This window comes from Herpailurus yagouaroundi, unplaced genomic scaffold (assembly GCF_014898765.1).
Source record: "Herpailurus yagouaroundi ecotype Mexico unplaced genomic scaffold, PumYag 162, whole genome shotgun sequence".
In the NCBI taxonomy this organism is placed as follows: Eukaryota; Metazoa; Chordata; class Mammalia; order Carnivora; family Felidae; genus Herpailurus; species Herpailurus yagouaroundi.
The window spans coordinates 48,020,361-48,032,042 of NW_024412403.1; the positions used below are offsets into that span (position 1 = coordinate 48,020,361).

Below are 11,682 nucleotides of genomic sequence, written 5' to 3' on the forward strand. Positions count from 1 at the left end.
CCTGGTCTGAGTTGAATATGCTAGGTTGAGCTCCTGGAATACCTACCTCACTGCCTCTAGGGCCTCACTAGGTTTTGTTGATACTTCTATAAACTTCCAAAATGTCAGGATATATACTTCCAGTACTGTTTGGACATACCTTAGAAGCTTAAACTAGCAATTCTAGAGTTATTTGAGCATGTATCAGGACATACCCCACTTTTTTGGGTATATTTTAGACAGTCTCTGGCATTCCCATCTCAGGCTTATATGTCCTCTGTGGGCAACCACAAGGGACTGAGTTGTAATGTGGTTCAGAAGCAAGGGATGCTACATTTGGGGGAGTCCATATTCCCTGGGGAAGCTTAAGGAGCCAGTTAAGACTCCTCAGGTAAAAAGAGACACTAGAAGATACTCAGGTTTGGGAACACTAGCTATAACACAGAGTATTGGGTTGTTGCTGAGTGATCACTAGATTATCCAACCTACCTGCCCTAGCTCATGGAAAAATTTGGGACCAGAAATACCACCTAGGTAAAAAAAAGTTTCTCCTATGTGAATTGTACTAATCATGTCAATATTCTCCATACATGCAATGATAACTCCTGTATGTGTCAAAATTACTTGAAGTAATGATGTCTTGAATGTTCTACCAACTCAGCTGGGTTTCCAACATGAAACCTTCTATAATCTCAGGCATTGGGAGGGAGGGCAGGAACTAGTGAAAGTATATTCATGGGAACTGACTGACTACAGACAAAGTCTTGGCCAGAGTAGCTGAACACATTTATTTTGGAATTATAAGTGTATAGATGTCAAGTGATACTCCGCCAGACTTGATCTCTATTTGAAGTCCCTGTGAACCCCAGAAAGAGTAGACACATGGATTTAGAGCTCAAGACCAAAGCCAGAGCTCCAATTCAATCCCTCATAACATCCACAAAACAAAGATAACTTTCCAAAATCTGACAGGGCCAAGAAATTTCTTGAAAATCCTAAGTGGATTTGCAGAATCTGTCAGTCAACTAATACTACAATAATACTACATAACAAATATCCACAAAACATCACTGACATACAACAATAAGCACTTATTTAGTTCCTGCAATGCAAATTGACTGGAGGTTAGCTAATTCAGATTGGACTTGGCTGGACAGTTCTGTTCCACACGTCTCTCAACATTCTCCTGAGACTAGCAATAGTCTGGGAATGTTCTCATAAATATAGCAGAAGCACAAAAAAGCAAGTGGATACATACAAATACTCTTAAGGCCTAAGCCTGCAACTGGCACATGGCACTTACACCTGATGCTATTGACCAAAACAAGCCTCAGAACCAATCCTAGAGTCAGGAGATGGGGAAATAAACTGTAGGCCTTTAACAGGAGAAACGGAATAGTTACATGGCAAAGAAGAGAAATACAGGGAATGTGATCTGCCACAAAGGTGATCAACGAGCACACCAAATGAGAAGCTGGCCATAATGAGACTTCTGCACAGATGTGACGATTACTAGCAGACCTGTTGTCCTAGGTCAGTGTTGCTTCTGCAAAATGCATTCCTTTCATATGACACCAGTACTTTGTTACTACTGACTCCAGAGCAAGAAGAATGAATATTTAATCAAATATCATCTGGTCAAGGCATATCTTCCAAAATAGCTCTTTAAGAATGAAATGGTGTTCATCCTTCCCCCGAAACATTAGTCTTTAAATTCACTTAGCATACCACTAATATATGTGAATGAGTAAAAATATCCCAAATGCCTTATAAATCTTTTATTACCTGGACACGGAGTGTACTCACTAGTTATTATACAATAATTACATGGAAAATAAACAAGCTCTCTGTCTTTGCCAGGCTTTGACAATCTGACCATCTGGGTGTGGATAGAATGAACTTTGAAATTTCTCTTCAGCGATTTCCAAATGCATTAAATTCTCAGTAGGTTTGGCAGTAATTGTAGAAGTGATTGTGTTATGACTACCAAGTGAGAAATCTAGGTCTATCATTTGGCTACATAGAAATTATTATAAAATTAAAAGCAATTCAGTAGGGTCTTGGCAACTTAATATCATATCCTTGAATTTTGAAAAGGGTATGAATCCATTTAAACTGGATTTCTTGTGTATGATTTTCTAGAATCATAGAGGAATTAAGACAACCCTTGCCATTTCTTTGATTTTTGGATCATACCTTAAAGATTGTTCTGTGTCTTCACAAACTTTCTTACTTGTTTTTCTCTTTTATGTGTCTTGCCAGAATATTTTATCTCAGAATATTTAACCAAGTGCAACTCAACAGCTGTTCTCAGTTAATATCTTCAGGTTAAATCAGTACACATACTACAAACTAAATAAAACCTGCTTGGGGTGTTTGTTTTTAAAGTCAGTAAGTGCATGCACAGCTTTGAGACTTATATTCTCACCCCCCCCACCCCAGCATTCTCCAAATAATCAGGATGTTCCAAGGAGATCAGGCAGATCACTGTACTTGCAAGAGAGTATAGATTTCAAAGACATAATCATCATTAAGGAAAATTATGCTGCATATTGTGTTGATTACCTGGATTACCAATGATTGTTACTAGAAAATGGGTCTGCCTGTGTAACTGTAAACACATCTAGACATCATTAAATTTCATTCACTAGTAACCCCCTTTATTTTTCTAAACAAGGCCATGTCACTTAGTTTTAAGGACAAATTTCAAAATATTTTCTCTATCATGGCAGCTAACAAATATAATCTGACCCTATATGGCTAAACTATATGAAGGCTATTGTGACATTTTAATATTTGCTAAAGTAAGGAGATAGGCCATCAAAAAATTCCACAGGACATTTGTGACAGTGCAACCAGAAGGCACAGTCATCACATGAACTCATGAACTCTGTTCCCACTGGCCTAGGCCAGTGGCCTTCACACTTTTTTGACCAGGACATACTGTAAAACACACATTTAGCATCACAACTCAATATACATACTCACATCCTCAAACACACACACATAACTGAAATAACAGTTTCAGGAAATGGTACTTGACCTCACTACATATGATACACTCTGATATTTTGCTTCTCTTATATTTCATTATGTTTCCAAATGCTAATGGCAGTGTACTGAAAATGATTTCATAGCCTACTAATAGATGGGGACACCTGTTAGAATATTGGAGGAGTTGAGCCTTTGTGGATGTCAAAGTCCAGGTTCCCTGGAAATTGGACCCCAAGGCAAAGCTTTAGGGCTTTGGAAGTTTTATCTCAGGAAAGCAAGAGTGAGAGGAAAAGGAAGTGAGTCAGGGAAAAAGAACACATACAAAATGGTGCATTGCCAAGCTGGCCACAGCTCCATAGGAAAGCACAGCTGGTTACTCAGTCACAAAGGACGGACATCTCCAGCATGTCTGTATGGAGCCCTTTTTGGAGAGTGGAGGAGGAAGGCAAGCTCTTTCCCATGGGTATTCTCCTCTTGGTCAAAATTTGCCCCTCAAATTCCCTCCCCCCACATTTCTGGATTATGTCGCCCAGTTCTTGCAGGCAGAATCTCTTCTAGTAAGACCAGACCCCATGCCAATGCTTCTGGGGAAGAGATGGAAGAGATGCTGACACCCAGATCTTACCCCTAAGGGAGACTGAAATAATCTGAGATGAAGGGATGATTATGGCAGCTGGTTTTTAAGACCCTGGAGATGACACAAGTTGGCACTGTTCTCTAGCCAGGAAGTGGAAGGAGCAGCCGAGGCCCAGGAGTCATGTAGAGCTGAGCAAATCTGGGAAGCCCCCAAATCAGGCCACTATTTTGGGGAAAACAGATTGTAGAGTTAGGAAGCCTAAGTTCATATCCCTCTACCTCCACTTCCCATATATGTGGTATCTGTGTAAATTGCTTTACCTCCTTGATGGATGATATTAATAACCTTGCAGAGCTGCTATAAAAACTAGAGATAATATAGAATTCACTCCAAAAAGGACTTTTATATCTTTTGTTAGGCTTATTAATAGATAGCTTATATTCTATGCTACTATAAATGGTATCTTTTTTCTTTTTGTTAATACAATTAAATTTATGTACAGCAAACTTGCTAAGCTTTTGTTAATTTTAATATTTTATCTCTAATTTTTTATTCTCTATGCAAAGAATCATTATCTGTTAATGATACTTTTGCTTAGTACTTTCCAATCTTAGTGCTTTTTCCCCTCTCTATTTTACTTTCTGTGCTAGCTAGAGCCTTCAGTACAGCATTGAATACAATTATAAAAACAGGCACACTTGTCTTATTCCTAATATTGAAAGGAAAACTTTCAGTGTTTCATTATTTAGTTTATTTGGCTTATGTGCTGCAGGCTTTTTAAAAATTCAATTTAATTTTAAAAAATAAATAAAATTTAATTTAATTAAAGAATGACAAACACCTTTTTATTTCTAGTTTTTTTCATGAATGGATGGCGAGTTCTATCAATTCATTTTTTTCAGTATGTATTGACACATTATTTGTTTTATCTGTTAATGTGGAAAATGACATTGATTTTTCCATTTTTTTTAACCTTGCATTTCTAGGATAAACACAACTAAATATCTATGATGGATTATTTTTTTAACATAGCTGAATTGGCTTTGCTAATTATTGTATCTATGCTCCTGAATGATATTCACCAGCAATTTTTCTTTCTTCCACTGCCCACATCAGATTTGGGGGGTCAAAGTTACACTAGCACCATAAAATGAGTTGGGAAATATTTCCTCTTTTACTCTATTTTGAAATAGTTCGTGTAAAATTGAAAATACTTGTTCCTTGAATGTTTCGTTGGGCTCCATGATATAACCATCAGAAGCCTGGAGTTTTCTCTGTGGGAAGATCTTCAACTACCTGTCAATTTCCTTAGTGGTCAGATAACTTTTCATGTGTTCCTTTTCTTCTTGACTCCATTTCATTAAGTTACATTTTCCTAGGATTTTATCCATTTCATATAAATTTTCAAATTAACTGGCATAAAGTTGTTCATACTATCCTTTTATTATCTCCTTAATTCTGGCAGTTACAGCCCCCTTTATGTTCTTCAAATTGTTTAGTTGGAACAGTTCTTTTTTCTTCATCAATCTTGTCAAAATTTGTCAATTTTATTAGACTTTCCAAACAACTAAGATTTTGTTCGTCCATGTTTATTTTCCATTACATTAATTTTGGCCCAAGTCTTCATCATTTCCTTTCTTCCAGATTCTTTGCATTTATTCTGCTCTTCTTTGCTGATCCTCTTAATACATCACTCATTAGCTTTCAATCTTTGTTTTTGTTTTGATATAATCATTAAAAGCTAAAATTTCTTTCTAACTGCTGCTTATCTCCATCTCATAAGTTGTGACAGCAGTATTTTCACTATCACTCCATTCTAAATGTTTTCTAAATAAATATTTTCTTTGATTGTGATTTAATGTATTTTTTAATTTCTCTCTATATGGGGTTTCATTGATTATCTTTTGGTTATTGATTTCTAACTTAACTTCACTGTGTTCAAAGAACAATACAGAACATTGAAGATTACTGAGATTTTAGTATATGGCCAATTTTTGCAAATGTCCTTTTTATTCTTATACATAATGTATATTAAGCATTGCATGGGCATGTTTTTATACATGCCCATTAGGACATGATTTTTAATCATATTGTTTAAATCTTCATTTTTCTTACTGTATTCCTGTCTGTACCACCACTCAGTTTCTGAAAAGTATATTAAAATCTTCTACAATTGTGAACTTATTTCTTTATTAGGTCTGTCAATGTTTTATTCATTTTGATATATTTCATCAGGTACACACAGATTTTAAATTATTATATTTTCCTGGTGAATTAAATATTCTATTACTAAGAAGAGATTAATTATGCTTTATACTTTAAAGTACATTATGTGTGACATAAAAATAGCTACAGCATCTTTCTTTTGGCTAGACTTTGCCTGATACATTTTTCCATCGTCTTTTGTTTTATTATCCAGTCTAATAACCTTCATATTTTAGGTAAAGCATTTCCTTTACATGTATATTTTTTGTAACTGACATTTTTACTTATATCTACTATCTTAATTGGTGTTTTCTATGCATTCTGCTTTTTCCATATTCCCTTTCCCTCTCATTTCTTATCTTTTAAAAATTGATTATTTTTTCTCAATTCTATTTTCCTTTAGCAGTTTAAGTTGTGTACTGCTTCTATTCCTTTACTGGTCTTCCTAGAAATTACAGCATATATGCCATAAAAATAAATGTCTTTACCTCCCCGCACAACACAATTTTAACTTCATTCATTTCCCTTCCAACTTAAGTTTGGTTGTTTTCTACTATTTTAGCTTTGCTATTTCAGCATTTTGGTTTTAACCTACTTCTCATCCCTATCTCTAAGTTTACCAATATCTTTGCTCACTATTTCTTATGAAATCTCAGATTCTCCATCTAGAATCATTTACATCATTGCCTAAATATATCCTTTAGAAATTATCTTAGTGATAATCTTTTGGAAGTAATATTGATACAGGTTTGCCTGAAAATGTTATTTTGCCTTTGTTTTCATAGGATATTTTTACTGAGTTAAGAATTTCTAATTTTTATTACATTCACACAGTGAAATACTAGTGAGCAATAAAAAGGAACAAACTATTGATTCATGCAAGAACCTGAGTAAATCTATAGAGAATTATTCTTAGTGAAAAAGCCAACTGCAGAATGTTAAATACTGCATGATTCCATTTACATAATACTCTTAAAATGACAAAAGTATAGAAATGGAGAACATACTAGTGATTGCTAGGGCTTAAATAGGAAGTGGAGGGTGGGAGGAAGTGGGTGTGACTATAAAAGGGCAATATGAGGTGTCCTTGCAGAGATAGAACTGTTCTCTACCTTGACTTCAATGTCAACATCATGGTTGTTGCTATTGTACATAGTTGTACAGGTTTATAATATGTCACCATTGAGATAAACAAAGTAAAATGTACAAGGGATCTCTCTGTAGCATTTCTCACAACTGCATGTGAATCTACAATTATGTCAAAATTAAAGTTTAATTTAAAACTGACTTTAAAATATATTACGCATGCATTATGTATGATTCCATTTATAGAAAGTTAAATACAGCTGCACATTAAATTAAATTCTTCATTGGCAATTATTTTCACTGGCTTCTGGCTTCCATTATTGCCATAAGAAATCAGCTATCAACCATCAACCATCTCTTATTAGTGATCCATTTGCTCCTTCTGACTACCTTACAGATACTTTCTTTGTCTTTTGTGTTCTCTGGTTTCAAGCTAACGTGTTTCAGTGAACGTTTCTTTTTAAATATCTGCTTCGGATTCATTGGCTTTATGTATCTGAGTAATTGTCTTTAAACAATTCTGGATATCTCACTCTCTCCTTTGTGTCTCTTACTCTTTTCCATATGTTCCATATATTTGTCTCTAAGTGGGGCAGGCAGCATTTTCCAGTTCACCTTTATACTGAGGGCAAAATGCTCTCGTCCCAGCTTTCTAAAAGAGGCTCCTTTATTAGATTTCACACCTGAGTTTTGTGTCCTGTCTCATAACTCTGTGAAAAAGCTGAAGGTTACTAGCTTCATTAAATATCCTCCAGACAGAATGAAAATCTAGAGGTAGCCTAGCTCTCTGGATTTTTATCTTCACCTGTCTTGATTTTAGCCTGATAATTCCTTACTTCTGCATACCTGGCCCACCATATTATAAGAAACAAAAGGTAAAATTATTCATGTAAATTTTCAGGTACAGATAAGGCATTCGATAAAGATTACCTGTTACTATTGTTCAATGTCATTCTCCTAGCCTAACTAGCCTGTTACCTTCTTTTCCTCATGGAATCATCATGTATTTTAATCAAATTATATATTTTTAAATCAGTTTTTAAACTTATTCTTCATTGGTTTTTCTATTAATAGAATTGCCAAGGCTAAGTTCTGAATTCTAGTAATTTGAACCAGAAAAGCAAAAAGCCATAGTCACTTCAAAACAGCATACCTGTATCCCGTGAACATAAGGGAAGGGAAACAAAAATAATATAAAAACAGGGAGGGGGACAAAATAGAAAAGACTCATAGAGAACTAACTGAGGGTTGCCAGAGGCATTGTGGGAGGGGGGATGGGCTAAATGGGTAAGGGGCATTAAGGAATCTACTCCTGAAATCATTGTTTCACTATATGCTAACTAATTTGTATGTAAATTTTAAAAAATAAAAACATTAAAAAAAAGCCATAGTCATACATGTGTTCCAAGGCTCTCTAATAGGACAGGAAAAAGGAACCAGCTCCACTGACTTTAGATTTGAAAACAATACCTTTTATCATGCAAAATACAGTGAAGAGTTGAAAAAACAAAGACAAAACAAAAAACTAAACACAGATCAAATTACACAGCAAATTTCTTCAGGAAAAGACAATAAAAGACCTATTTTCCAAGTCATAAATTTTATTTGATTAATATAAAATAAAATGAGTTTCATGGCTGTGTACCTGTATCTGATCAAAACTCCAGTGTTGGTGAATGTTGCTGTCTCTGTCTGGAGGAATGGGAAAGAGGTTTGATGCTGGAATTTCAGAAGTTCTAAACCAGACAGGGTCACTGTAAGGATACATGAAAGTCATCATAATTCTAAATCACAAAAGTAAATATGAACATGCCTAAATGCCAATATCTCCTTACTATCATCTCTTGCCAAGTTTCTACTGACAGAACTAATTAAAGGAAAAGTGACATTTTTCCACATTTATCTCATTGGCAAAATATCAACCATATGACTTGCTTTTGAACTGTCAAGAATGGCAACATTTAACACTTCTCAAGGGAATATGTCAAAGAAAGACCCAAACTGCTACTTAATGCTATTGCCCCTTTTCAGGTGTGAAGCTATGATTCCAAGGACAGCAGTATGTTAAGAATGGCACATCTGTAAAAACAGAATCAATCATGATAGAATAGTTATTTTATTTATTTGTTTGGTTTTGACCAGATATGTTATATGGATCAAAGTTACTGAAACCCTAAACTCTTAACAGCTCTGAATTATGAAACAGTAGTTAACTACCCTATGGAAAGATATAAACATTTATGAGCACTTGGATATTTCCTCACAAGTACAAGAATCATAAAGAAAGAGAGCTTGGGGTCATGTAAGGTGCATCCCCATTCTCAACTGAGAAATAGGTGGTAAAAGGAGGGGAAATAAGCCAGTCAGGAGACAGTTTGGAGTTAGTGCAAAGTGTACAGGACCAGTTGTTTGCAAGTTCCCAAAACCAGCCCCAGGAGAGGAACTGATAACTGAACTAGTGGAGATCAAAAGAATGAGGAGGCAGGCTTCAGACACCTGCCTGGCATATGTGTGAACTTTATTCTAGAGTATCAAAATGCAAAGGCAGGACCAGGACACCCTGTACAATCTGGAATAGTTACAGGGGGATAAATATTGGTAACTGGATTGGACACTAATATGAGTCACACTAAGGTAAGAGCACTAATTATGCATAATTATATTAAATTTTGAGCAGATATAATTGCTGAGTTTGCTTTACACCTGAATCATATGCTGATGTTTAGAGAATTTGAATCATGAGCCATAAAGACTCACAGTTAATCTTAGTTCCAGAACCAAAGTAGAAATACTGTATTTTACGAGACAGAAAAAACCCATTGCATTTAAAAGATTTTTCTCAGGGCGCCTGGGTGGCGCAGTCGGTTAGGCGTCCGACTTCAGCCAGGTCACGATCTCGTGGTCCGTGAGTTCGAGCCCTGCGTCGGACCCTGGGCTGATGGCTCAGAGCCTGGAGCCTGTTTCTGATTCTGTGTCTCCCTCTCTCTCTGCCCCTCCCCCGTTCATGCTCTGTCTCTCTCTATCCCAAAAATAAATAAACGTTGAAAAAAAATTTATAAAAAAAAAAGATTTTTCTCATCTTTACCTATAATATAAATTGAAAGCCAAACCAGGAACCAGAAAGTATTCTCTAAAGCATGATTTTCAACATACAATGAAGTCTTTAGCTTTTTACTCTCTAGCATTGTGTACTGTTGAGCCAACAGTATTATAAAACCATTCAGCTTAATAGAACAAATAGGAGCTGATACCTATTGTGTGCCAGGAAGTTTTCACCAAACAGACGAATAAAACATGGAACTTAGTATTGGAGCAAACATTCTTTATCAACAGGCCATAAAGCCTCGAAGAGGAGCCTTGTTTAATTTCTTACTTTTAGTAGTATTGAGTGTGTGTGTCCATGTGGCTCTAGACATTTAGACACCAGGCAGGGGCTCCATAAATGTTGCTGAATGAAAAAGTACCACTTATTTGGCCCATATATTAGTTTTCTATTGCTGCTGTAACAAATAACCACAAATTCACAGGCTTAAAATGATACTCACTATCTTGAAATTCTGTGGGTCAGAGGTGCAGGCATAACATCTCTCAAACTATCTCTACTCAGAGATCATAAAGCAGACATCAAGGTATTAGCTGGGCTGGGACTTTATCTAGAAGTTCTGAGGAAGGTTCCACTTTGAGGTAGAATTCATTTCCTTGTTAATGTAGGACTAAGATTCTCATTTCCTTGACATGTGGTTCATCTTCAACCCGCCAATAGCACCTCAAATCTCTGACTTACTCTTCTGCTACAAGGCAGAAAGATCTCTGCATTTTTAGGGTTTGTGTGATTAGATCAGGCCAGCCCCAGATAATTCCGGATAGTCTGCCTATTTTAAGACTAGCTGATTAGCAACCTTAATTACATTTGCGAAGTCCCTTTTTCTATGTAGCATAACATTCACAGGAGCAGCATCAGAGGGCCAAAATGTTCTGCCTACTGCAAATCATTTGATTCCAAGTGGTATAAATGGCAGTTTAAACCAAAAGGGACTTACTAACTGGGAAGTTAAGGAATGATGCTGCCTTTATCATGGATGAAACCATGCCTGAAGATTTAGATCTTAGACTCCGTCTCTAAGCTTTGTCCCCTTCTAGGTATGGGGAGAATGGCCTCATTTTCTACTACTACAGATTGATTTACTTCAATTCCTATTTTGTATCCTCCCATATTAGTGACCCACAGAAAAGAGGAACTTCTTTATTTTAATGTCCAATCAGAGTTTCATGTTTTGGACTCTGAATTTAAGCAGATGAATGGATAAAGAAGATGTGATATATATATATATATAAATGTATATATAAATATATATATATTTACATATATATATATTTATATATATATGCAATGGAGTATTACTCAGCAATAAAAAATAATGAAATCTTGCCATTTGCAACTACATGGATGGAACTAGAGGGTATTATGCTAAATGAAATTAGACAGAGAAAGACAAATATCATATGATTCACTCATATGAGGAATTTAAGATACAAAACAGATGAATATAAGGGAAGGGAAGGAAAATAATATAAAAACAATAAGGGGGACAAAACATAAGAGACTCTTAAACACAGAGAACAAAATGAGGATTGCTGGAGGGATTGTGGGTGGGGGATGGGCTAAATAAGTAAGGGGCATTAGGGAAGACACTTGTTGGGATGAGCAGTAGGTGTTACACATAGGGGATGAATCACTAGAATCTATTCCTGAAATCATAGCACTATATGCTAACTAAATTGGACGGAAAGAAGGAAAGAAAGAAAGAAAGAAAGAAAGAAAGAAAGAAAGAAAGAAAGAA

The 11,682-nt window shown here is 35.6% G+C and overlaps 1 long non-coding RNA gene across 1 annotated transcript in view; it reads right to left on the reverse strand.

Moving 5' to 3' along the window:
• The window catches only part of LOC121036150 (uncharacterized), a 317,857-nt gene extending 308,427 nt beyond the window's left edge, over positions 1-9,430 (reverse strand). The window contains exon 1 of the long non-coding RNA XR_005793258.1: positions 8,487-9,430. This is a non-coding gene — a long non-coding RNA (uncharacterized LOC121036150). The remainder of the gene's footprint in view (positions 1-8,486) is intronic.
• Between the last annotated feature and the right edge of the window lie 2,252 nt (positions 9,431-11,682).